Source organism: Pholcus phalangioides, unplaced genomic scaffold (assembly GCF_987345545.1).
Source record: "Pholcus phalangioides strain wild (caught in Gottingen) unplaced genomic scaffold, Ppha-v1.0 ptg000001l_1, whole genome shotgun sequence".
Lineage (NCBI taxonomy): Eukaryota > Metazoa > Arthropoda > Arachnida > Araneae > Pholcidae > Pholcus > Pholcus phalangioides.
The window spans coordinates 20813731-20840811 of NW_028301594.1; the positions used below are offsets into that span (position 1 = coordinate 20813731).

The following is a 27081-nucleotide window of genomic DNA, read 5'->3' on the forward strand; positions in this document are numbered from 1 at the left end:
GTAATGATAACAAATTTTACGATCGTACTCCTATATAAAGATACAATACCTGTATGAATTGTCATGTATCGTATATCATATAGTACGATTTATCATTTTTACCAACTACATGCCACTTTGGTATTATGCATAATCAAATTTAAAAATTATAATTTTTTTAGTACTTATTTAACTTACCAACGACGGTTGGGGTCATAATCACCGGAAAAAGTGTTTAATTTAGGGAAATTTATCAAGCCTTCCAAAATGATCAGTGATTATGCATAAAAACCTAATAACCGGATTTTACACATTTTACTTACCACATTTACCGTAACATATGCAGCCAATAAGATCTTGCATTAAATAGGAAAATAATAAATTAGCCCAAACTTCGTGTACAAAAACAACGTCGATATCATTAATGTTCACAAATTTACGAGTTTACTAACATTTTTGCAAGGATATCATATGTTTCAGAAAAATGACTTACGTAAATTATCTTTTCTTGAGTAATACCAACTGGTCAAGAGAGAAAATCCCACAGGAACATTTGACCATAGAAAAACAAAGAAATTCCAAAAAAATTCCATGACTCAATTTTATTTGTGTCAGTATGAAAAATTGTCCATATGAAATTTTTCTTGTCACATTAAATTTAAATTCAATTATTATAAATTTTTATTTTGAGGATTTCACTTAACCGATTACGAATTTTTGAACCGTTGGATTGACCTAATTAATATTCCGAAATTTCTGAATTAGTAGTAAAAAAATCTCTTACAAGTGGACTGAGTATTATTTATTACTATTTGCTGTTTCAAATTTGATTATTAATTTATTCCAATTTGAACTTCAAGAAATGTCTTTCCTCTCTCACTTTCATTGAGCCAGTATTTTGCATGTGATAATAAAAACTATTCTACATAATTCTGCAACAACTATAGTTTTCAGTAGAATCATTAACAGAAATTTTACAGACATGATAATGTCGACTAAGTTGATCAAATTTGTATCAAAGCTTCTGATTTTTACCTATTATGAGCTCAAATTTTTTTGCATCAATTTTTCACACATTAATGGAAACATCATACGACTTGAAAATTTTCAGGATGTTTTTTAAATTTCTTATGTGTTTTTTAAATCACCGCACTTCAAGGGGGGTCTCATACCTTACAATATGCTGAAAATATATGCTCTAGTGGAAAGTTTTACACAAATTTTTGATTGTATATTCTATCTCCTATATCAGTATGTAGTTTGACATATCTCTAATACTTAATTTTTAAAAATTTTCAAAATAATAGAGGTTATTTCAAAAATAATAGCAAATTTTCAAATAACAGCTTTTGCATGATTATAATAGCGTTACATCAAAGTAATTGAATAAAAATTGATTCAAAATATAAGAATACTGTTCAGTTCATGAAATGAAACAAAATATTGAGATTTCACTCGCTTAATGCTATTTAAAATTTAATTTCAAATTTTAAATTTTTATTCGTGTTTGAAAATTAACTCAATAATGATCGTGTCCACCAGTATGGATCTACAACGATCGCTTGGATGGATTTTCTTCGTTTTGCGCAATGTAAGTTTGTTGATGTGAAGAATAAAATTGAATTGAATTTCCAAAAAAGTTCAAAATTTAATTTTAATTAAGATTGAGTCAATGAAATCTCGATCTTTTGCTTCATTTCAAAAACTGAACAGTGCCCTTTATTCTGAATCAATTTTTATTTGCATGTTGTTTTTGATGCATGTTTTTCAAAATTTTCAAAAAAAACTAAATATCAGAGATATGCAAAATTTTATACTGGCATAGGATAGCATATAAAATCAAAAATATGTGTAAAAAAATTGGAATAAAGCAATGCTTATACATATATAAGTAGTATTTTTAATGATATATTTCTACTAAATCATAGTTTTTTACTATGTTAAATGGTATGAGACCCCCTTAAGACATTTTAACAAGTAAACTATGCGTCAACAATTTCTCTCTTAATTATTGCATGATGTCACTGTGTACCTGTTTGAATGTTCGAAATTCGGCATTGATGGTTCATACACTCAAATTAGTGGAATTAAATTTTTTCCTGAATATATTTATACACGTTTTTATTATTATTGTTCAAAAAATACCGAATTCGAGGGATAAACCAACACCTGCATTGAAACTAGAGAAGCGCTATATTCTCACGTTACATGTCATCTTATCGTGGTATTATCTCCTTTGGGAATTAGTGGTTGCGTAGTCTCGAGTTCTCAAAATCGAGAAAAAGTGTGATTAACTCTGTCTTCTCTTCCATGATCTTCCACTTGAAGTTACATTTCAATGCTTTAAAACATCTTCATCGTCCTCAAGAGACTTCCTAAAATGAATGCATCGATTTTCTTTTATTTTACTGAGACCTCTTGGACGACGGTAACGTGAAGTTATGCTAAAAATTTCCACTGAAAGACTCCTCAGAATGAAAGGAGTTTTGTCGGTGATAATTTTCAGTGGTGCTTGAGAGCTAAAGTAAAAAATGTCGTACTTAAAGAAGAAAAAGAATTTTTCATTACTGGAATGCATTTTAAAACGCAATCTTCTGCTTGGAGTAAAAAAAAATGAAATCTAAAAGTTTGGTTTATTTTAAGAATTTTTTCATGGTTTTCTGTAGAACGTTAACGATGTAGGCTACTTTGCTCATGATTTGGGACTGTATATTTACGGAATATAGATTTTCAATGAATTACCATGTAAATATGCCAATACATTGCCAGAGTAATCAAAAATTAGTTTAATTAATTTAATGGCACATTGAATGTTTTTTTAATTGTCGAAAAAATGTTGTATGAAATAGACAGGAATTTCCTTTTGATTTATGTCAAATTAAAAGTCACTATATTCTTTAAAACTAAATTGTAATTTAAGCTATCGTAAAATTGAATGTAAAAAAGAAAAATTTAGTATTTTATAAATCAAACTCACGAAATAATAAAATTGCTTTATTTTTGAGAAATAGCATATTCTTCTTCAATATTTTCACAAGCTTCAATTTATAAAAAAATTTAAAAATTATATAATTTTATTAAAAAACATAAATATCTTTTTTTGAATAATTATTGAAAAACCGCTTCAAGATTCTCAGTCTAGCTTCCACTGAAATTAGATAGAAACTTTGCTCAATACATAAATTTTTTTTTCGAGAAAAACTGTCTCAACATTGCTATCTCACTCTCTTGTAAATAGAAATTTTTCAACAACGTTTTCTCGCTCTCTAAAAGTTAATTATAAATATAAATAAACATTCAAAAGTATTACACACTTTGTGGTCTTTATTTTTACATATTATTTGGTATATAGCTTAAATCCATAATTGTTATGGGCCACCTCGTTAGGCATTTCGCCTGTTGTGGCGTTGTATTTGTATTAAGGCCTAAACGAAAAATATATACATATGATTCACATATTCGCATGAATTTAAACTTTTCAATTATCCCCATTTTTTATAGTTTATAAGCATTACTAGTCAGTAAACTTGGTACAAATATTTTTACAAAACTCACATTGTTTTGATTTGTTGTCGTATAATTACAATTTGATAAATGAATCCAAATCCATTGGAAATGTAGTGTTTTCCGGCAAGATAGTTCAATGATTTTTAACAATGCCAATACATATAAAAATATATTGCAAATCCAAAGTATAACTGTGTGTTAGGTTTTTTTATGCTTTTTCATTGGATAGATTACTAATTCATCCGAAGATGATTGGGTTTGTTAAGGTTTGATTTCCGTTTCCCCCGACTTTAATTTTCCTGATTAATATATTAATATACCCTGAAAAATATATTTTAATAATAGAATTTACTTTGTAGTTCAAAAAACGTATCACATTTTCCTTGCTTTCTCAACTAATGAAAAAAGGGTACAACTCGATTACGTTTACTATAACACTCACAGATATGGGGGAAAAAGTAATTTTCAATGTTACGAAATATTGATTGTCAAGTACAAATATCCACCTCATTTCATAGCAAATAATTTTTGTATAAAATACGCATATATTATGCATGTAAAATGCGAATTGTCCAGACCATTGCCATCAGAAGTGATATGCAGTGCTCGTATCATAGTAGTGCAGTATATGTATACTGTAATACAGATACATATACAAAATCTAAGTCACGAAAGCAAATATATACGTACAAGCGTTTTATAATCACAAAACAGCGCATGATCCCAATATTTTCTTTTTATATTACTGTAGTACAACTATCAAACTGCATTAAACACAAATGCTATACACAAGATAATGCTTACATGATAACGTGGAAAAAGTTTTCATAGGTAAAACTGACTTGTTTCTCGATGACTGTTTGCGTAGTGCATGAGATTTTACGAACAATTGCGTTCCCGTCACTTCAACGCAGTCAAACTGTCCGGATAATCGTATTCGAAATACACAGCAATCATACTTATACGTAGAACCAAGAAATCCAAATTAACTCATCTGGAAATATTACCAGCAGGTGCACATTTGTTTAAACATTTTATTCACCAATTTACGATGTCAATTATACAGGCACGCAAAAGCAACAAATAAACACATTAAAAGGGGAAAACATTATCATCTAGTGATGATTATATTATAGCTTATCAAGATATAAATCGGATGGAACATACTATTAACAATTAACGTTTATGATCGTTAATCTAGCAGATCGATATGTAATGTTGTTAAAAAAATTAAGTCTTATTTTCTCTTTGAAAGCAATAAAAATATTACGACAAGTCTTTCTTTTTTATTTTCAGTTATTACGACTTTCTCCTATGTTTATGATCAGTCCAATTAGAAATGGCGGTGATAAAAAAAGCGATAGTAAACAATTACTCCGTTTTTATAGCATTTTTATTACTCATATAGTCTATAGTAAGTTTTTAGAGCGTTAGATATAAACAACTTTGATGACACGTCATCATACAAGTGGTAAAGATGTGACATTTTTATGGACACTTGGTGGAATGTTTCATTTTTATAAAGTATTTGGCAATAACAATTTTTAAGTTAAACATAATTTACTTTAATAGTTTCAATTGACAAAAATGTGTGATTATTTTTCGGTTATTGCAAAAGCTAGCTGCTATTTATAATTGTAGTTGGTAATATTTGAATTAGAAATACAAATTATATGCATCAATATTCCCGTGCATAATTTTATTTTGATATATTATTTTCAATGTTGCATCATTGAATTTTTTTTAATTTCACTCTATTTTTAGTTTAATTATCTTCATTGCTCCTGTAAAAAATTTTAAATGAAAAAAAATTGATTAAGTTATTTAAATGTTTGAAACAGATTATAAAAGCTCTCTCAGCTTGGAAAAAATAATGTCGCGTATTTTGAAAAGATTATTTATAATGTTTTCAAACTGAAATTCCATTAAAGAAATTTACTGTGTTTCATGTTATTTAAACAATTTTTACTGATGATTTTTGATTATATCAGACTGATGACGATATTCTCCCGTCTATACATCTGTTTCCATCATCACCATAGAAAAGCAATGAAGAACAAAAAATTATAAACGATTGTATCATTGCACATAAATTAAGAACATTGTTACCTTTCAAGGAAACAGTTATTTTCCGGATATTATGCTGAGGTGAGCTCGGAAAGAAAAGTCATCACGTCTCCGCCGGGACTCGAACCCAGGCCCTCTTGCATACCGGGCAAGCATGCTACCATCTACACCACTGGAGACACATGAATCTGCCTTCCAAATTTCACGCACTGTGTCGTGAGGCGCTGAAGTAGAGGCATTAGTAGCCTCTCTTAACTGCCCGGGGGCCATTTCCTGAAGTTAAGAGAGGCTACTAATGCCTCTACTTCAGCGCCTCACGACACAGTGCGTGAAATTTGGAAGGCAGATTCATGTGTCTCCAGTGGTGTAGATGGTAGCATGCTTGCCCGGTATGCAAGAGGGCCTGGGTTCGAGTCCCGGCGGAGACGTGATGACTTTTCTTTCCGAGCTCACCTCAGCATAATATCCGGAAAATAACTGTTTCCTTGATATCTCTGGCTGAGAAAAAAGCCATCTATATCTCTCTATTGTTACCTTTGTTTGCGAAGGTGTTATTGTACCTTAAATATAATATGCTTAGATAACCCATACATCACTAAATGCATATAAATTGACAATTTATTTTGATGTAATTTATTTTCATTCCATGATAATATCATTTATTATTGTTAGGTTTTGAAAAAAAAAGTACAACAAAACTAAAAATGTTGAAAATCGACGTAAGAAAATAGAGTAATTACAGTAACTAATATAAATCACAGTACAGTCTTCATTTACTTGAAACATGTTATGTGTCCCAAACTTTTTGAACAATAACAACTATTCAAATAAATTAAATTTTTCGTTCTAGATATTGAAATTATTACATTTCGATAGGAAACATAATGCTTAATTGTAGGTTGTGATAAACGTAACTTATATATAATAACTATTAATTATGTCATCTATATGCAACCTGTGTTATTTGTTTTGTGAAAGTTTCAGGCACGGATTCATGAAACATAATTAATTTAAGCTATTTCCGAATATTTTTGAAAAAATTTCACAAACACAATTTTTTTTTGCTGGATATGTAGTTAAGAGTCAGTCTATTTCTCTGTAGAACTATCTCCTAAATTATTACAAACAATGCTAAAAATAATCAACATGTTATGCTCGTAACACCACGTTTATAATTGTAGTCTCTTTTAAATAAATAATTAATCTAGTTAAATCCCCCCATAAAATCACAAGCAGTTTTGAGATCGACAATGACAACATATGCACATATCATCTATTTGATGGAAATTTATGAACAAATTTTGATGTAAATCATTCATCTGATAAAGTTCTTGAAGGTACGTTATACATATTTCTCATATTTTTGGACGTTCAAGTTGATTACGATTTTCACGAACATGCTAGCAACAATAGATCCTTTTATATAATATACGTAAATATTACTTAAAAGAATTTTAATTGGATTAAAAAAATCAACAGTTATGTTGGAACTTCTGATCAAAAAGACGAAAAAATTAAATATCATGTGAAAAAATTTTGATCAGATTGATTAAATTCATTTCATTAAATGTTGGAACTTAAATTCATTTTAAAAAAGATTTAAAATAAATATTCATTCCAAAAAAATTATATTCATTAAAAAAAAGTTATATTCAAATAAAAAATTAACTAAACAAAAAATTTAACTATTTAATTTTGTATGGAATATTCATTATAAATGAAGGATTTCACGACTCGTAGGTTAACCCTCTATGATTCAACCCTCATCCCCCAAAAATATGTACTGAATTTTTTTACACAAACACGGATGTAAATTTGATCTGTTAGCATATTTTTAATTAGAACAATACATCACAACACAGCAAGTTAGTTTGTTAGAGTAGATATTTTTTCAATCAACTAAAGTGTAAAAAAACTTGATTTTAAAAAATGTTATTTTTAAACAAATAAAATCTTACTCAGCAAAAATGAATAGTTGTTACCCTGAATTTTATTTTAATTTCTCTCAATTTGGTGTGGTTTTATAAATTTTGGAACACGTCAAGTTTCAGCAGCTCTCAAAAAATGGCGCCGATAAAGAATCAACTCTTAACTCTTTTTGGGTAAAGAGAAATATTTTACTTACATAGCTGTATTTTCTACTGAAGTGACATTGAAAGATGTACATTTTAAAATATCAAAAAAAAAAAATTGAGAAAATAAACTAGTATAATGGGTTTCTTTTACCATGTATTTGCCATGTGTATTCAAATATACACGAGACCAGAGGGTTAAATTAAACTAATTAAAATTTCCATCGATGTAACCCATTTTTTACACCAGTCAGCTTTCAACAGGTCCAATAGAAGCAATTAAATCATTATTAGACTCCCATTACTGCAGATTACCGTAACTTTCTGAGTATAATAGCAGATGTGACTTTACGCAATTTTGAACGTCAATATCATCGTATACAAACAAACCTCCTTTTAAGAAGCACTCCGAGTAAGGGGCACCTCTATTATAGTGAGGGTTGTGTCCTGATGCCGGTTTCTTTGAATACACTCAAACATATACTGGACCATAGGGGAATAAAAACCTCACACGCACACCTAATTTCCTTATTCTCTGGTACATTATTACTGCGAGTTCAATCAGAGAGTCATGTGACAAATATTTAAAAAAAAAATCTTCAAAGAGCAGTCCATATACGGACCATCTCTGAATGTTGTTCTTCTTATTCATCAAATACTAAGTTAATTGATGCTGTAGATAAATAATGTATCGATCACACTGGCTCCATCCTCTCTCCGTTAGGATCGTGTGTCATATACTACATTATTGGAAAAACTGTCAGACATTTTGTAGAGAGTAAATCGATAAAGCAATGGTGATTATATACAGCAGTAACTCAATGACGAATACAAAAAAAATTAATAAATACTTGAGATCTCTTGTAACCATAACAAGCAAAACACGGATCATTCAGGTAATAAAAATAGCCGCGAAAAGAAGCTTTAAATGCATAATTGAAAGCTATCATGGATATTTATTTTTTATCGACTTATTGCAAAATTATACGGCGTATTTTTGATATCATTCTAACAAAATCGAGACATAAATCGTATCTATTAATAGTCATATTATTTATAGAACTCATCATAATTTTTTATAGTTTTCCAGTTTTTTATTTACATCAAGCAGAAACACAGTTCAAAAATTTTTCGAAACTATTTCATGTATATTTATCACTTTTTATTACCAAAAAGGATATTGAAATTAGTAACAAATACAATTATGAATTAAATTCAAATAGGTTGGATAAACAACTTTTGTATTTCCTCCATTGGTAATATATGTATTGTACTAGTTATAATACCTGGGTTCTCTCCACACGCTGGGAGCAAAGAAAAGTGAAAAATCATTATAAGAAGGGATAATCACACACACATATATCTGAAACGCATTGTTAGGAAACCACACGCTAAACAAAGTAAACATTCAAAAATTGACTGTTGAGGTCTATGAAATATAATCGTCCGGTGGTTTTTGCCCATTTTTGGCATTCGCCCTATCATTCAAGTCGGGTCTTGTTTGGTATGTACTTAGGTATATGAAAAATTTGGCGAAAACTGACCTAAAATTGTAAATTTGTATTGACAACATATATACCAAGACAAAAAAAAAAATCTTTTTTTTTTTTGTATGTGCACTCGAACAGTTTGAAAACTTCTTGCAATAGTTTCCAAAAGTTGGTCCGCGTACCCCTTTCCCCTAGAGGTCCACAGGATATGTTTTAGGACAACAAAAAATAGAACGAAAATGAAGCGAGAAAAGAATTTTTGGTTCTCTCGGCTTTCCACTGGGCAGTGGTTTTCAACCAAGGAACCTTGCTTAGGCTCCGGGGGAAGAGGGGGGGGGGCTGCGAGCTTGGATGAGAAAACAATCAACTTATCGTTTTTATATTATGTGCTGAATATTATTTTGTAAAGGAGCCGCTGCCTTCATCTTAATAGCATAAAGGGTCGGTGGAGCACAAAAGTCAAGAACCAGTGAACCAAGGGGTATTCGGTGGAGGGCTAATTTAAGAACACTGCTCTAGTGTATTATTATTTCGAACATGAAAATAATACTCATTATCTTCACTTCAGATAAAAGATTAACAAATCCATAACAAGTCACTTATTTCCACGGTAAAACCATGTCTAAGTTCACTTACATGAAGTTGCGCAAACATACTTTGAAAATTGCATTTAGTGAATTCAATAACCAAAATTTTTATTCACACATTAAATATTGCCTATGAGGATGCTAATTTGACTCATTCGTCCACTACATTCTTTTCTTAACCAGTTAATGCAGGGTAAATTCTGTTTTATGCACTTATAGCTTTTGCTATGCCTAACTTGCAACTAATTTTATTAGTTGTAATTTTCATTTATTCACACACGGTACTTGAGAAATATATTTTATGTAATATTCTCTCTTTTTTTTTTTATCTTTATGAAAATTAGTGACTAGTTTTTACCTCCGATTCTTTTTCATACCAAAGCTATTTAAGAAAAAGAGAAATATTTACAAAATAATCCTATTTGTGTGCAAACTAATTTTCAAAAATTGCTCCTGTGATACACATAGCACAAAATTTTTTCCAATAATTTGATTTTATGAATTGCATGTTTTGCTCAATATTTCTTCTCACACTAAATTCAATCAATTTGTTTTAACACATTTGAGATATTATTTTCGTGGATAGCAAATGCTAGTATACTCATTCATTGTTTTATTTAATTTATTTAGCTTTAAAAATTTAATTATCCGTTTTTCTTCGAACTCAAATTTTTAGTTGATTAATTTTATAATTGCTTAACGCACTAACATAAAAACTGTTCTACTATATAGTATAAAACGAGATAAAAGGGAAAAAATACCTAGATAAGAATGTAAAGATCTGTAAAACAGTATAGAAAATGAATTTAAAATTAAAAATTAAAAAAAAATTTATATTCATTACAAAAATATGCCATCGATTGCGAATGCCTCAAAGATAGGATAAAATTATTTACATGGACATTATATCACTGAAAATGAACCGTACAAAATAAAATAATTCGTATAATTTTGAATGCCGTTTTCCGATTATTATTGTGTGTTTTATAAACACATTCATTATCATTTCTTAAACATCAAAATGTATAAAATATCTTACATGTAAAATTCTCATGCGCTACTGGTATTTTTTTTTTGAGATTTAATTTCTCTGTAAAATTTTTCTTTTATAGAGTTATTATTTAGTTTGATGTAAAATATTTCTACACAAATGTATTGGGGGGGGCCGATAATTCTTGAACTGATATTCATTTACGTGCAGAGAACTTTTGGCATCTTAGATTCGGTAGCTGTGATGTATATATATATTTTTTTTAACTCAGGTCTATCGCCATAGGCAATTTTCTACCTAGTGAGTTGTACCGGAAGTGTAATTGTGTGTACCTAACAGTCTGAGTGCGTATCTAGTGTTATGTATGATTTTTCAGTGCTGCCATCTATATCTCAGAAGTGAAGTGAGTGATGTGTCGTGACTGAATATTTGTACTGTTTGTAGGTCTGTTGCTCTCTGTGGCGAAACTTTTTAACGGGGAGATCGGCTCGCATTTGCGCCTCGAAGTTGGGAACCACAGAAAACCAACTTCAGCCGACCACCACTGTGGCGACGGTGGGGCTCGAACCCGGGTCCCCGCGATGCGAGTCCGTCACTATGACCACTCGACCATCACAGCTGTGATATTGCACTGCTTAGCCAAAGAACCAGTCGCGCCCTCTAATACCTTGTTGGACCGTTTTTAGCAAAAAGTATAACTAACATCCATCGTGGCTCTGTTGCTATGATCTCGTAAAATATCGTAGCACTTATTTTTGGCCATATTTGTTAACGTTGTGCCAATAGCTTCCGCTGATGAAGGAAAAGTCTAATGCAGAGGTTACCAACTTGAAAGATCTCGCGGAACCCTTGTTGATTTTGAAGTTGTTCCATGGAATCCAAACAAATTTTTAATATTTCTCCTACGAAAGATAGAGAGCTCATTCTGTAATCCTCTGCTAAGTCATATGATATTACACGTAAGTGCTGATTGGATGTTGAAAGTACCCGTGTGTTACCTGAGGCGTGGAGTCACGAAATTTTTTCAGTGCGCTCACTCACATACAGTGATGATCACATACTCGTGGGAAATTATCCACATGTTTTGTTTCCAACATTAAAAAAATTAATGATCGATTAAAGAATAGCAGTGCAATGCCTTTGTTGATTTTTTTCTCCCCATGGTTCAAATGTCGGCAATCTCTGACCGGCCCTGGACAGGATCCCGGTTTATTACTGGGATTAACTACTTGGATTACTGTTTTTAAGTTACGTAGTATCCAAATGGTCTGAATGTTTTCAAACGACACTATTTTTTCAAAAGTAAAAATAAAGAACAGTTTTACACTAGTATCAATAACAACAAAGCTGTTTTTTTAAAGCACTCTCCGAGCTCCGTGACGTTTAATTACTCCGTTACTCGGAACCCTGGAAGCTCTCATCGAACCCTATGGTTCTGTGTAACACTAATTTTATAAAAATATAGTCTTATTCATGCACTTTCAATTGGATTTAGATTGGGACTTTGTTATGACAGTCTGCGTCCCTCGTTTCCTTTAAATCATTTTTTTACATTTGAAATCAGCACATGTAGACCACGGCGTTGTCTTCCTGGAATATGCCGTCATCTCTTCCGAAAAAAATGTTAAATAATAATATAACATATTCATAAAGTATGTATATTTACATACTTTGCTGAGTTTATTTAGTTATTGCATAGTGAGTCACCAAGAGAAAGAGGTTTATTTTATTTGCAGTGGCATAGCAGCTGCTTCATACAACCCTTTGAGTTTTCATCTTGTTATTTACAATTGAATTAATCTTTTTGCTTCTGAATGCTGACGTCAATTTTAACTCAAAATAAAGCCTTCCAGACTCTACCACGAAGTTGGGATGGAAGAGATCTCAGCAACGGAATAAGCCAACACCACCTATAGCAGAAAACCTCTGCGCGTAGCTCGTGACGTCACTGAAGATCTTCTCACCTATATCCACTGGATATAGCAGGACGACGCATGCGCCATCATTGCCCTTTTTTGTGGTATATCTCCAATGGCTACAGGTGAGATGACCGTCTTCAGTGACGTCACGAGCTTCGCGTGGAGCCCTTCTGCTACGGGTGGTGTTGGATAAGCCCAGTGACAAAGTTCTGGCGCTCGTCCATGACGTCAATTTTAATGCCCATTATTTGTTATTTGATTATGCTAAAAGTTTCAATGATCTTCGATCATGATCATTCGGATTTTTTTCTTTTCATTTTTCGTGAAGTTGATGATTCGCTGTTATTTTTCCAGGAAAAATAATCGTTCACTAGACGACTTTTTTTATTCCGGTACAATAACCGATCGTGTTTCTACCCTTTACACAAGGCTAAAATTAGACGAAACTCGGAATCGCTCTCAGCGTGCAATTTTTAAAATGTGTCATGGAAAAGACACAACTTTTCCAATTTGGTATTTACCTATCACATTTTTTTTTCATTTCCTTTCAGTATATCTTACTTATTACAACGATCGGGATCGTAAATTCGTGAAATATGATTTTCCTAAGTATTTTGAGATCAATTAAATGTTTCCTTCAAGACATTTAAGGTATGCGACTGGTGCTCTGAAAGTGTCATTTTAAAAGAAAATATAGATTTCTTTTTTTAAATGAAAGCTCCATTTCTTGTGATTGAACAAGAAAATTGATTGAAATTGATATTTTCATTTATTCAAAAAACAGGCCTTGACGCTTAGAACCGATGTTACGTCCACTTTAGTGTTGTGTTTTTAGATACAAGTATTATTCGCATTTTACTTGAGTTTTATATAAACATGATTTCAAAAAAAATCTATTGATTGCCGTATTATTATAAAATTTTAATATGATATTTTGTCGTATATTTTGTGTATTGTTAACGTTATGAATTAATTTTATAATATGTCTTTTTTAATAATTATGTCTAATTTTACCATTGTTTTATACATGATATGAAAAATGAAATTTCAAAAATATCCCCACGTGCACCAACAGATTTATGTGTATTTATGAGCATACCGCATTTTCTTTAAAATTCTAATTCATGACCAGCATCATCACTAGCTGAATGTACTGGACAAAACATTCCACTCATAGGATGTTTTGCACAATCATGTTACGCATATTGCATCAATATCACTTAAAATTTGACATAAAAATGGATTTTGATAGAAAATGACATAGAGATAGTTCAAAATTTATTATCGTTTCCATCATTTTTGAGAAACTTTCTATCAAAAAAAAGTGCTATCAAAGTCCACTCCAGTACCCATTTTATACAAAAGCGCTGCAAAAGAGGTAGTCGGATAACTGAAGGCTGTTGTTCACAACTATGTTAACCAGCATATTATTAAGTTGCACTTTCCCTCGCTATGTCTCAACATTATTAAACATATATGCACGGGTCAAATGTGGCTCTTGGATTCATCTGATGTTTCCCGGGACCTCAAACCTAATTGTTTAACAATTGACTAAGCGCACATTTAAAGATCACTTAAGCGACCCACCGCACAGTACCAGAGCTCTTAAACGGACCGTAACACAGAGCAAAGTGACCCCCCCCCCCTACGACACATTTACAGAACACTTAAATAATCTCTATGGCGCATTTACACAAAACACTTACGTTACCCCTATGGCACATTTACAGAACACTTAAACGGTCCATGACACAGTTCCACATCACTCAAGTGACTCGCATCATATTTACAGATCACCTAAGTGGCCCGCAGCACAGTGAAAGATAACTTTGGTGGCCCGCTGCACAATGAAAATATCACTTTAGTAGCCCGCTGCACATTTACAAATCTCTCAAGTGACCCGCGACATATTTACAGGTCACTCAAGTGACCGTGTGGAACAGTTCCAGAGCACGGCCCTCGGTGCAGTTCCACATCACTCACTCGTGCACACTTCTAGATTACTCAAAACGCCTACAGCACATTTTCTGATCACTCAAGTGGCCCATGGCACATTTCCACATATGACATGAGTAGCTCGCGACACATTCCCAGATCATTTAAGTTACCCGCATCATATTTATAGATGACAGGGGGTCCGCGGCACGTTTCAAATCAGTGAAGTGGCCCACACCCTCTTAAATGTTGAGAATCCTTGATATAAAAGAATCATTTAAAAAACAGAGAAGGAAAGAATTAAAAAAATTAGTTTATCATTACACCATTGTTTTCTACTTAATATAAGTAGTTCCAAGTTTTCTACAGTCAATAATATTACGTATAGTTTTCCCTTAGAAATCGAAGAGGCATAATAATGCTTTAATGGTAAAACATTTCAACCAGATGAATGTTACAAATTTTAATGTTTTGATGTTTATAAATAAAATAATAAAAAATATAATTTTTTTTTAAATTTTTAAAAACTATTTGACAACTATTTCTCACGATTACTAAACTATTTTATGATTAATTTCTTAAAAATCTCTTTCATAATTTTTATTCAGAAACGTTTAGAATGAAGTTAGATTTCTCATATCACTTTCACAGAAAGTTCAGTTAATATTACAAATGCAGTAATAGCGTTCTCATTATATTGCCACTACTAATATTCTTCTTTGTACAGAATAAGAATCGTTAATTAGTTTCAGACTAATTTTTTTTTTTTAAATATCTACCTCATTCAGACAGAGACGATCGCAATGTCTCATTTTTAGCAGACACCACAATTATTTTGTGCATCATCAATATTTATATTGCAAATCCTCTCAACGTAAATATCAATACACGTGGCTGAATCTATTCGTGGTGCTATTTTTCGAAATACTAATGCATTGATAAATTACCGATAAGTCAATAATCACAAACCTGCGATATGTTTCTATAATAATGTGGTACATTATGTTACGGTAAATATGATAAATCGGTAACTATAGATAGTCATCAGTTATTATACGTAATCACTAATCATCCCCCGTAAATTTGATAAATTTCACTATATTTATCACTTTTATCGGTGATTATACATAATTCTCAAATAAAGTTGGCGAGTTAGATAAATATGGAAAAAAATTCACTTTCTTTCATTTAATCGGTGTATACTTTGTTTTGTTTATACATGATACGTATAGCACACGTATTATTCCATAAAAATTACATTCAATGAAAATGAGTATGGAAAAATGTGCATATATATATATATATTATATATATATATATAAATTCTGTTCTGTTTGGTCAGAACGTGATGCGTCTCCAAAAAATGGCTTTTTGATCTACAAGTCTTGCTAATATAACTAATAAAAAATGAAATAAATGCACAAATACATGCGTACGGGGCTAAATAACATGCTGATGTATGACATTTTCATTTGTATTTGTGCATATGCTTTATTTTTCATTTTTAAATAACAATGAAAATGCTTATATTTCAAAAATCTTATTTTGGAGTTATGTTCTGACCAAACACCACAGAATTACTATCAGTTTTTTTAATGTTGGCTTTTTTCGTTATAATAACCAACACGTGCAAACAAGACCAACCTTACTGATCGGATTCATCACCATAGACTAAAGTTCAAGCCCAATTCCAGTGAATTTGAGTTATAATTCCATTCATGATTTACCAATGGTGTTGGGAATTACACATAATCACTGGTAAATGTGATAAGTTCGCAATACAGCATATCAACAAAATTTATCAAACTTCCCTAAATGATCGATGGACAGGGATAACGTCAGTGATTATGCATAACCATAGGTTGTATGAACGTTCATCCCTGTATGCAGAGTGGTTCTATCGCTAGAGATCCCAGGCTTTGTTATTTAGATGATGCAGTTCATGTGCATCACGGGTCGCAGTTGGCATCGCCGGACATTGTTGAAGCCGTCACTTCCTGCCAAGGATATAGATGCCGGAATAATCAGCCATAAAAATAATTTGTAATTTGCTCAATTTAAGCAATTATTATTTCCACGAGATGCCGCAGGTGTATCACCACAAGACAAGGGAATCATAGGTGTCGAAAGTTGTAGTACCAATGAGAAAATGGCTTGAAAATTGAGATACGCTTATTCTCAGCGATGCAAAAAAAACAGGATCTGATTGTAATCGATGCTGATCTTTTTTCCATATTCAAGCACACTTTAAGCAGCACACAGCAGAAATCATTAAACCCCCTTTAAATGCTATATCTTCTTTAATAAAATGAGCTTTGTTCCGGTTATTAGCAGGTGTAAGCTAAGGGAGTTATAGGAAAAAGTGCTCCATTGAGAAACCAGCTTTGCAAAATATCTGAGCATGTTCATGCCGAAATAAGTCTTTTAAGTTGGCGAGATATCTCATCAGTGGTAAAAGGTAAATGAATTTTTCCAAAAGTTCTTTAATACTTCTGAAAATGTCAGCACCAAAAGCTGAAAGTTCTCGGCCACTAAGATTTCCCAATCTGGCCCATCGACTTAGAGACTTATCCCAGATGGGTAAAGTACGAAATTTAATATCGCAATATCGAATAACTCAAAGTCGCTAAACCCCAAATGATGGAAGCTGTAAACGTCGGCACTTTGAGAAACGGGCACCAGAATTTCGAGAAATGCATTTATATGTCCTTGGATAAGAAGAACAATTTTTTTTCCATTGAATATAAGCTGGTCCTGTCGCATGCTTGAAAATAAGTGCATGTCTATCGTGTTCAAGAAATAGGCGGACACTTCACACATCGCTCATACTTCAGACACTGACCACTTCGTGAAGACTATAGACTTTGGCCATTGACCGCATTATAATAATGCGATCAATGGCAACCCGTAATGCATACGGGTCATTTTCAAGTAATTTTCTAAATAACAATGTTTTGATGGCATCAATTGAATCGTCAGGTTTAAGCAGTGAATAAAACCAAAAATGATTAAATTACTTTTTTTACTTTCAAGTATCTCCAAGATATGCTCTACACGTAAGCGTTAAGAGAAAACCAAAACCAATCAAATGAGGCAGACAAAGTACTTTTTAAATTGGTGGTTATTGGACGAAAACAATACCACTCAAAGTTATTTTCGATTTCTCAAGAACTTGATTGCTAAACTTGTTCTCCTTCTAAAACCAGACGATTTAATTATGAACCTTAGTGAAAGAATCATAACATAGAATGAAATTATCATAACATATAAATTTTATAATTGACAAACTTGATTACTATATGGAAAAATCGCTCACGGTGATGATTCAATACTTAGTTTCGAGTCTCATACTTTTTAACATGGTGAATTCTATGTTCTAATAGAAATATATATATCATTAAAAGTGCTTTTTAACCCATTGATTAATTTTAAATATTTGCACCTGTTCTTGATTGTATGTGATATCCTATGCCAGTGTAAAGTTTTACATGTCTTGGATGCTTAATGTTTTTGCAAATTAAAAAGAATGCATTAAAAACAGCTTGCACGGATGATAAAATACCCTGACATCAATGAAGTTGAATAAGCATTGATTCAAAATATATAAAGGACACAGTTCAGTTCGTGAAATGAGGCAGAAGATTAGATTTCATTGATTCAACCGTTTACTTCATTTCATGAACTGAACGGTTTCGCTTTATATGTATTTTGAATCAATTTTTATTCACCTGCATCGATGTCAGGGTATTTTATCATGTGTGCAAGCTGTTTTTAATGCTTTTTTTTTTGTTGAAAATTTGTAAAAAATTGATTATCAGAGATATGTAAAACTTTATACTGGCATAGGATATCACATACAACCAAGAACATGTATAAAACATTTAAAATAAATCAATGGTTAAATAATATTTTTAATGATACGAGAAGAAAATAAAATTGAATACCAATATGTGTGACGATGTTTTCTCTCTCACCAACACTTTCTATTCATATTTATGATTATTTACTGCACATAGCATTTTGTTTAAAAAAAAATTAATATAATTTAAATACAGATTTTAAGTAGTCGTGACGATTTTTCTGAAAGTATAATTCTTCGATTATTATAAATATACAGCGAGAAATAAAGTATGTGTTTCGTGAAGAAAGCTGTAAAAGAAACTGGTTAGTAAAACCTTTCTTTTGTGGACCCCGGCGAGACAAAAACATTCGTGCGCTAAAGAGGGGTGACCGTTAATCAGTCGTTTGAAATGTATACTTTTATTATACATGAGGAAATTATTGTTTGGTCGCAAAACAGGGGTGACCGCATTTGACTGTTTGAATTTTTTCTACGCTCACTGCAATAAAATGTTTTTGGAGAGAAAATCTACCTGTTCATATAAATATTACAAAAAAGTAATTTTTGATATTTAAAGGCGCCTGCATGTCTTCGGGTCACTTCTTTTAAAAAAGGTCATTTGGTCATTTTGGATGAAACGAATGTAGTTTCGGTTTGGATATGGTATAAAAATTTCAAATGTTATCTCATGAATATTTTGGCAAAAACATTTTTTTAAATTAGCATATCATATTCTGAGTTTATCTACTAGACATTGTAAAGTACAAACTACTGTTTGTATCAACATGTCCTTCATACAGTTTATTGCCATGATATTGTTCTGTGCAATAAACTAAAAGTTTTGTAATGCTATGAAAAATTTTTGAGATATGATTGTTTACGTGAAAACATTCACATTTTTCTTAAACATACTTGATATTCTGAATTCAAAATCCTATAAATCAAAAAGTTTTGAACATATTATTTATCATTGCACAGCGAAGTCTGCTTAAATTTGACAGCGGGAACGTTACATAGAGATATTTTGAAAAATGTTTGATAAATCAAGTTTTTCGTGATGATAAATCAAAAAATACAAATTGTTAGAAAATTCCCACACACACATTTAAAGCTTTTATTTTCAGAGTTTCCAAGTTCATTGAATACGTTTTACTTGATTGACAAAAACTTTGTTTATAGTTATTTTAGGGATGAAAATGAAAGTTTTGGATTCTCTAAAATATAAAACTGCACTTTCAAATAAACACATGAAAACAATTTCAAAAGTTTTTTGCGAAAGTCGTCATTTGAAGGCAAACACAAAAACTTGTAAAATCAGTAAAAAACAAAATAGTTTGAAGATTATACAGTTTGCATATAACTTTGAGTGATACCTTTTGATCATCTGTACTAAATGTAAGTTTCGTAAATGTGAATATGTTTCTCTTTCTAGGTTATCATATTATTTTTGAATTTCTTCATAAAGAATCGCCGCTTGCGTACTGATGCCATGCTTCACCAATGGTTGCATGTAGAAAAACAGAAAACTGAAATGTCAAGATCATAGGTTGTACCACATCATTATAAAAAAAATATTGTTCTCTCAATCAATACTAAGACTCTACTATTTGAACTCTAACTTCCGTTCTATAAAATTTTTTGTTGTCACTGTTTCTGTAAATACTTATAGCCTCTATTAAACAGTTTCACAGTTAGCAATTTGTTTTTATTTAGCCTATAGAATGCATTCAGATTTACACATATAAAAAATGCATTCAAGATTTACACATATAAAAAATGCATTCAGATTTACACATATAAAAAATGCATTCAAGATTTACACATATAAAAAACAAATCTCACTAATTAAAAAATTTCCTCAGATTTTCCTGATAGAATTCTTCGCATTAATACTTTGCAAAAATCTTAACCCTTATTCACATTTCAGTATTGAAATATATCATTTCCAAGCAAAACTTCATATTAACAAACTTCATATAACAAAAAAATTAATATTTTCTTTAATTAATTGAAAACGTTTTGAATTTCAAAAAATTATTTTCAATATATTACATATTTTTCAATCCCCCTTTTGTGTACTAAAAATACTTTTTTTCTCTATAAACAATCAAATTTTCTAATCCAAATTTTACTAAAAATTTAAAAAACAAAGTAAAAAGTTTGGTGAAAAAGCTCTAACTCCATTTTACATTGGATCAACTCAAAAAATACATTTTTTTCTTAATCAAATGATTATTTATTAAAGAAAATCTGTTTTTAAGAGAAAAAATATCTATTTTTTAAGAGAAAAAATATCTATTTTTTAAGAGAAAAAAAAATTTTTAAGAAAAAACGTATTTATTTTCAAATTTGAAAAATGGCAATAAAAAATTACTATTGACGAAAATTCAAAATTTTACTTGACAATATAAATATATCTTAATTTTATAAACCTTCTGGAAAAAAAAAATTATTTCCATCCAGAATTTTTCTTTCCTATCAAAATATATTCATCCAAAATTATTCCGTAATTGCAAAGTCACGTGCGAAAAAATTCAATTAAAAAATAATTCAACAAAAGAAAACTAAATTTTTTCAAAAAAAAAAATTCCTTTCCCTATTTTTTCCCCTTTCTTTCTTATCCAAATGAAATATTATCTTATTCTCAAGCCTTTCATCAAGTTGTGCTCACTTAAATAAATATACACGATCTCTGTCTCAATTAAAAGCTTTACGTGATTAAAGTCATTTTCTCTTTCCCCCTTCCACTTTATATGCTATGACCTTCGCAGTTAAATGAGCTCAAGCCTTTTAGCCATTAAATGGTCTCGACCTTCGCATTATAATTATTTCAGGGGAGGATTAAAAAAATAAATAAAATTGCAAAAATTAACAAAAAGAAGGGGGGGGGACTTGACTTTTCTTAGGGAAAAGAACGTTTCTTTCTTCATATTATTTTGGGAGGCGGGAGCATGAAAAGGATGAAGTGGGCGGCGGACGACGACGACTTCAAAAGGGCGAACGGAACCCAAAAAAAAAAAATTTAAATAAAAAAGAATCAAGGGAGGAAGTAAGGGCGTCGCCCCTGCCACCCATCTTCCCATCAGGAATGATCACTCTGGAATGCAAAGAGATGCGTTGCCATGGTAACCGTTCCAGAATCACATCGGAGAGGAGCTGCTATTGGTCTGTTCTTTCAATTTATGCGAGCCAGAGACGTTTTCCTAATGCACAATGATGCAATTTTTTATTTGTTGCCTCCCTCTTCCACCAACTCTTACTACTTTCCAGACTCACTCACCTACGGTATTTTCATTTTTATTTGACTTTTTTTCTTTTTTTCAAAAATATATATATATATTTCTTTTCTCCTGAAATTTTTCAGTAGGGGGGGGGGGAGAGAAAAATATAATACGCATGCGTAGTAAATTAAGGAGTTGTAGTGGGGGGTAGTAATAGTAGTCGTAGTGGGCCCCTTATTACCGTGAGGCTTGTGATTTGACTTTTGTGTGATTTCGTGACAACGGGACATTGGAGCAATGGAGGGTCGTTTTTTTTGTTGTTTTTTTTTTTGTTTTTTTTTCTTGTTTCGCTTGTTGTATGGCTTGATGCAAAAGACCGTTTTTGGAATTGGTTCCGTGGAGAGGAGAAAGAGTCTTATGTATATAAATAAATAAAAAAAAAACACCAAAAGAACTAAGAAAATAAATAGACAGGTCTTTAAATTATGACTCGAACACACGGTCAAACCTTTTGTTGTTTGGGGCTTGATCTTTCAAGGTACTTCAAATTGGAACGGGAGGAATAATGTCTTGTGTATCCTGAACGCTCTTTGTGAAAACGGAATATATTTTCTTGAATTTTTTTTCTTTTAATCGAGGAAAAAAGTTACTTTCATGCAATAAATTGAAAATACGTTCTTCCTAAAAAATCTATTTAAAATTTTATTTTTTTTTTAAATAGTGATGATTTTTTTTCGAATTTTTTTAAATTGAAGCGGAGTCTCTACCCTGCGAAATTTTTACCGGAATGATATAAATCTTTATTCAATTTAAAAAATTTTATTAATCTGCTATATATCAAATATTCTGTGTAATTTTTCCTTTTTTCTCAATTGACAAAGTTATTTCATTGAAAAGAGACTCGACTGCATTTCATAAAATTATTCTTTGAATTTTGAGACATAAGCTATACGGTTATCGTATCACTACAGGAATCAGTCGTTTTTACATAGTTTGTTGTTGTTTCGCTAACAAGTTATACTGTACAATCGCCTACATCTGAAACAATCTAAATATTTCCTCTGCATGCGAATATTTAAAGACAGTGTGAGCTGGGCTGAGAGGGTGTATTCCAAGGACAGAGGCTAAAAAGCATAGTGACAAATATAATTCTCTCTTAAATAATTTTTCTTTTGATTTTATATGAAAATTTGCATTGATAAAACAAGAACATTTCTACCATGTTTAACTCTTAATTAACTTATCACAATTATGGGGGGCCTTGATAGTGGCGGATTAGAGTCGGTCGAGGCCCCGGGCACAAAAGTATTTGGCCCCTTAAATTAGAAAATAATGTGAAGTTTGGGTTTTTCGGCCCTTTAGACGTCGGGGCCAGGGCGCTTGATAAACCAAGAAAATTTCATTTCTACCCTGTTTAGCCCTTGTACTGAGATATTTACTTCCGTCCGAAACTTTTCTAAATGTATGTGCCCCCCCCCCCACCTTTATTTCGAATAAAGGATTCATATTTGTAATTATGCCACACACCCGCAATCAATTATAATCTAAATTTTTCTCGCAATCAATTATAAACAGAATTTTTGAGATGATAATAAGTTATGATTTTTATCAACTTTAATGAGATGATGAGCGTTAAAAATTTGTATTATTTATTAAAGATTATACAGGGTTCTGCATGGCTAACATCTTGCACCGCAAATTACTGGTGAACAGTTGATCTTATTTGAAGGCATACTTCCAATTAGAAAACGTATCCAAATAACGTGTGGACCTCTTATATGTCATTCATATTGCAAGGGATCGTATATTTATTAAAGTAAAAAAAACTTTTTATACGGACACTCTTTGCTCAGTAAACCAATTGGAAAGTTAATGCCCTGTTTCTCTTGAGGCATACAAAAAAATTCCACCTTTCCTATTGCAATATTCGTTGAGATATTTGAATTAAAAAATTGGACAAGAGTTGGAAAAAAGGATTCATATGTGTAATTATGTCACACACCCGCAATCAATTATAATCTGAATTTTTCTCGCATACGGCAAAAAAGTAACGGAAAAGGCTTTTCCCTCATTTTTATGCTGTTTTTCCCCAACTTTCCTCCGATATTTGAACATATAGGATCCGCATTAAAATTTCAGTGAATGTTGCACTTGGAAACGTAGAAATTTTTTTTATCCTCACAAGAAACAGGGCAACAACTTTTAAATTGGGTTTTGAGCATAGAGTGCCCGTATAGAAAATTATTAATTATTATTTTTTTAATGTCTATACAATCCATTGCAGTATGAATGACGTATCTGAGTCGTTAAAACGTTATTTGGATACTTTTTTATGGTAGCATGGAAGTATGACTCTAGAATCAATTGTTCGTCGGTAGTTTGCGGTAGGAGGTGTTAGCTATACACTTTATGCATTGGTAGCACTTTTCGTTCACTAAAAAACTTATCGCACTCTTTCTTTGCAGATATTCGTTATGTAGGCCTAATGGGATGATTTCGGTAACGTGCATGCATTCGGATATACACACATTTGTTTCAAAAAAATACAACATTCTGAAGCTTGTTTAAATAAAACTGAAAATTTCAATAAAAAATGGATTATTACATGAGTATTTTCTTGCAAATGAGCATACACCAGATCAAATAAGCAGAACTTTCGTGCGTACACATTTTTCAAAAAATTAGGACGTCCTATAAACTATCGAGTCTGATTCATGAAATGCTCAAATCTGAACGTCTAAATTGACAGTATAATTGTAGTTTTAATCTGATGAAAGAAGTTCTTATTGAGAATATATAGGTGGTAAAAAATTCGCATAAAGTCAATTGAATGCCTCATAAAATGTCGATATACTTTTTCCCTCTTGTAGAAACGTATTATTTCATAAATATTCTCATGCAAGTGTACATAATCTTGTCTGAATAATTGTTGTACACCTTCTGAGATGAACTTAGAACAAATCCAGATTACATTTCGATATCTTGTTTTCTATTGTGACATTGCATAGACAAATTTTTTGACGAAAGCTTCCAAACAAAATCTTTAGCTGCTGGAACCAGTAAGTAGAATCACTATAAGACTTTTCTGGATATATATTGAGTGCGTTCCTCTTCACTTTCTGATTCTAGATGTGATGGAGATGTTAATTTCATTACCACCAAGATTTGCCTATGAAAACGGCAGAAGAATTGATCCAGCTTCTTAAACGTTGATAATTGACGCTTCTCGATATAAAACTAAATTTCCATGCCCGAAATTCTGGGAGAAAAATGTAGAGAGCAACATACACCAGCATCCGAAAAGTCTTCTGTGATATCGGTCTCTACATTATGGTTAAAGTGAATACAAACGTTTTCTTAAGGTAGAAAATGAAGTTAAAACAAAGTAAGAAGTAAAGGACTCGCACTTCAAATTACTTGAATATTATAATAGTTTTATTTTTAATTTTTCAGTACACAAAAGTTATTGGTAAAATTCATAAACAAGATCAGAACCCAATTACACCCGATCACATAATAGCAAATGTACTTTGTAAGTTCACGAATCCATATTTACATTAAATAAAAAGTCATCAAAACATTTTCTGGTTTTCCAGAAAACCAGCGAATTAATTTTAGATCGATTTGATTTAATTGATATAACTTTGGTAGATAATTACTGAGATCTGGATGAATAATGCAACTTTATTTCTGGCTTTTATAGACGTGCATACAAATAACTTTGATATAACAAAAAAACCTAAATTCGTTTTAGAATTTTTTTCTTACGTTCATTAAGAACGAATAAAAAAGATATTAATCAGTAGTTCCTCCAATTTTTTTTCTTCCAATTTCAAGATTTTAAAAATAAACTACTTATTTGAAATTAATATGTTCAATTCCACAAGTTCGAAGCATTATTTTTAGAGAGGATAATATCAGAATAAATATATTTTTTTATCTTATGTTACTTATATTATATTTAACATTACATATTACATTACTGTTCAAAAGAATTGACCGGCGATGATCATTGTTACAACAAATAAGAAAAATACTCGTAAACAGCAATAAAAAAATATTGCAAGTTGCCATTTTAGGCATAAAAAACTGCTGTAAAAAATAATTGAAATCCTTCTATACTATCTTGAGTTTAATACTCATATAAATACAGTAAAGACATAGAGTATTTACAACTCTTTTTGTTATAAAGCATTTAAAAAAAATTCTGAAATATCGTGAAATTATAAAGCTGTTTAACAATTGCTTAATCCATTCAAGCATTATAAAATCAATTCAAACACTAAATTCCCAGTAATTCCTCATTATCTCGTCATTTAAGAATATTACTGGTAAACTTTTAAGCATTTTGTTAAGTTCCAGTAAGCTCTAGAATCATCTAATATGTGTTAAATGTTAAATTATTAGAATTTAGACAATCTGTTTCAAAAAATTTATATTTTCTTCGCGAGTTTTTCATCGAAACCAAATGAAATATGCAGATTCTGATTAAAAAATTTATCGGAAGGAAAAAAAATCTTAATACGTATTTTAATGTTAGAAAATGTATATCAAATTATGAGTTTCACGAAAAAGATATGAAAGCATGTCATTGCGATTCCGCTTTGTAGGAGCAAAAACCTGCGGTACTTGGATTATTCTCAGGAGATGAATTATTTGTTCTCGTACTTCATTTGAAAAACTGTGGTAGTGATTTCGAAAATATCAGTGTAAAAAACATTATTCACCGAAAAGCACATGTAAAGTAAATCCAGGTCTTATACATTCCCCTTTTTTCTAATCACATAACAAGACTAAAAAAAATTAAGTTCCATTTGTTTCCGAAAAATATTCGAAGATATTATATATTACGAAAATATGTGCTTGTGCGATTGCATCTACTAGAAGTAAGATATAAGGAATTTTAAATATAATATCTGCTTTACATATTAGTATAAAAATGACATTTTTTTTTATCTTCTTTCCTCGTTATTCGCTTGATTCTAAAAATTTTTATACCAGTAATAAAAAAAAATCATGTCGCATGATACTCAGCTTAAAATTTCGAAAGCATCCATTTTCAATCTACTATTTGATTTCCTAATGGATCTGAGAAACTCCGCGAATTTTTCCTTTTTTTTTCAAAATTTTTCCTTTTTTTTTTCTTGCTTTGCTTTATGAATTTTTCAAAATGCGGGTTTCATATTCCATCATGAAGAATTCTTCCACTTTTTTGGAATTCTGAAGTTTTCCCGTTTTTAATTTTTCTTTTTCATGTTTCACATTTTCGTTACTACCTGCCATCAAATATCAAAAAAGAGAAATAACTAGGAAAATTTCACATTTCAACAAAAATATTGTTTATCCATGGATGAATTTCCCAAAGAGATTGTTTTTGAATTTTTAAATCGCATACCTGTGTTTACCATCTGAAAACACGTGTCTATGTTTTAAGTACTACTACGAAGCTTTTCTGAGTAATTACTGCCAAAA

The 27081-nt window shown here is 31.1% G+C and overlaps 1 long non-coding RNA gene and 2 other non-coding genes across 4 annotated transcripts in view; 2 read left to right on the forward strand and 1 right to left on the reverse strand.

Moving 5' to 3' along the window:
* The window catches only part of LOC149090042 (uncharacterized), a 105029-nt gene that overhangs the window by 66482 nt on the left and 11466 nt on the right, over nt 1–27081 (forward strand). Inside the window, exon 3 of one of the 2 annotated variants that reach the window (XR_016192675.1) lies at nt 19821–19934. This is a non-coding gene — a long non-coding RNA (uncharacterized LOC149090042). Of the gene's footprint in view, nt 1–19820; nt 20082–27081 lie in introns of those variants that run through there. The other variant, XR_016192674.1, reaches the window with a different exon arrangement.
* Nucleotides 5660–5733, reverse strand: TRNAT-GGU (transfer RNA threonine (anticodon GGU)). The gene has a single exon. It is a non-coding gene; the product is annotated as a tRNA-Thr (tRNA).
* On the forward strand, nt 5908–5981 carry TRNAT-GGU (transfer RNA threonine (anticodon GGU)). Its single transcript has one exon. It is a non-coding gene; the product is annotated as a tRNA-Thr (tRNA).